Below are 2,031 nucleotides of genomic sequence, written 5' to 3' on the forward strand. Positions count from 1 at the left end.
AAAAATTTTGGTGTAGTGAAACACACAAGATTGTTTCCTGGTTTTTGGTGTCTTTTTTTGGGAGCTTTTCCAGCTGCTTGTGAGTAACAGAAAAAATTCTCTGTATAGTTCATGCACGTTAGCAGTTTGTATTTCATGTACACATTTTTTCTGGTTTTTGCATTGATCCTAGTTTTTGCAAAATATGCTTGTTATGCTGTTGTGATGCGGTTTTGGGGTCCCCCAAGCTCTGCACCCTGTTCGCAGGCAGGAGAGTCTCTCACTCAGCAGGAAAACAGCAGGTTTATTAGCCGACAGGACACAGCATCGTACAGAGGAGTCAGTACAGCAGGCAGAGACAACCAGTCCCATCCATGTTGGGGAGAGGAGGCCCCGAGGGGCCCCCAGAGCTGGGGCCTGGCCCCCTCCTTTGTCTCTCTCTCTCCCAGGCCAGACTAACTGCTTCCAACTCCCAGTTCCAATTCAAACCCCTCAGGCTCCACCTCCTCCTCTTCTGCAGTACAAAGGTGTCACCTGGTCGTCAGGGTTACCCTCAGCAGGAGCCCCACACCCTCTGTGAGCCACTCACACACACACACACAGGTATCCCCCACTCCATCACAGCTGTGTAGATGGTTCAGTGATTTTTTTAAACATTTTATCTGTTGTACAATTTTTGCCTTGCTAATCTGTGAGCTGTGTGTTCTGGAAGAACAGGGTGGTTAGGCAGTTGGCTGATGGCTCTATCAGCCTTAGAGGAGACAAATTGTAAAAGAAACCCGAAGGTTCTCTCTTTTCAGGAGAATGAGGCACTTTCTTGCACAGAGAACATCTGTTATGTAAAAGCGCAGCAAAGACAGACCCATCTGCTTCCCACCTTAGGCAGCTCCCCCAGCCTTTTCCAATGTGGGCGTCTTTAACATTGTACATTCTTACAAGGCTGCCCTGACTGCACTTGTGTCAAGGGCCAAAAGGAAAAGCCCCCTTTACCAGCACAAGTTGGATGAGCAGCAGGCTCTTAATCTGGCAGTGCCGGGCTCAAGCCCTTCTCTGGGCAGCTGGCTGTTGATTTGCCTTGTGCCCTTGGAGCCCAGAGAGTCCTGCCTGCAGCTGGAGCAGTGGTCCAGGTCGCAGATTGTGGGGTGATGTCCTAGAAAGGAAAACTCCCTAGAAAGCTTCCCCAGCTGGCCATGATCGTACAGTGGTTAGTACTCTGCACTGTGGCTGCAGAAACCTTGGTTCAAATCCAAGTCATGGCAGTGGTAGCCCAGCACAGGTCTGGTCCTGCTTTTATTTTCCCCAAAAGGGCGGTGAAGCGCTGCAATGCGTCACCTGAAGAGGTGGTGAAATCTCCATCCCTGGAGGTTTTTAAGCCCTGGCTTGACAAAGCCCTGGCTGGGATGATTTAGTTGGGGTTGCTCCCGCTTTGGGGAGGAGGGTGGACTCAATGGTCTCCTGAGGTCCCTTCCAGCCCCAGGATTCTGTGGTTCTAAGCCCATATCCACAGGAATGGGCCTGGAAAACACAGGGTCTGTCTGGTGGAAGCTTTGTGGGGCCAGGTGCTGAGAAAGCCCCGGGCAGAGGGAGGGAGTCCTGGGAGACACAGGATCTCCAGAGAAGCAATAAGGACACAGTCCATGCTGCCAGCTGCGGGTGAGAGGTGCCCAGAGGGCAATGCCAGCCAGCCCCAAAGGGTGAGGGGCAGGTGGGGAGGGCTGGAGCCATTGTTCAGGGCTCTGCTTCCTGCAGTCTGAGTTCAATGTCAGAGGCACCTCCTGGGGCTGCCTTACTGAGGCACAGCCCTAAAGCTCTCTGAGCTGCTTCCTTCTCCTGTCCTGCACGAGAGTGAGTGGGGTGACTGGCGCCTGGTGGAGCCAGGTCTTTGGCCCAGCCAGATGGAAGGGTTCAGGCAATCGGTTGGTGCGGTGGAACTTGGCAGTGTGCCCTGAGATCCCTGGAGTCCTGATGCTGGTGTGATCTTGTGAGACTGGGGCAGCCCTCCCTGGAAATGCCGTATCTCTCCTGCTGAAGGCTCTGGTGCAGAGAGAAGTG

The 2,031-nt window shown here is 53.2% G+C and overlaps 1 non-coding gene across 1 annotated transcript; it reads left to right on the forward strand.

Moving 5' to 3' along the window:
• The first annotated feature begins 1,166 nt into the window (after nucleotides 1-1,166).
• On the forward strand, nucleotides 1,167-1,238 carry TRNAH-GUG (transfer RNA histidin (anticodon GUG)). Its single transcript has one exon. It is a non-coding gene; the product is annotated as a tRNA-His (tRNA).
• The last annotated feature ends 793 nt before the right edge of the window (nucleotides 1,239-2,031 follow it).

The sequence above is a fragment of the Carettochelys insculpta genome, chromosome 7 (genome assembly GCF_033958435.1).
Source record: "Carettochelys insculpta isolate YL-2023 chromosome 7, ASM3395843v1, whole genome shotgun sequence".
Taxonomy (NCBI): Eukaryota; Metazoa; Chordata; order Testudines; family Carettochelyidae; genus Carettochelys; species Carettochelys insculpta.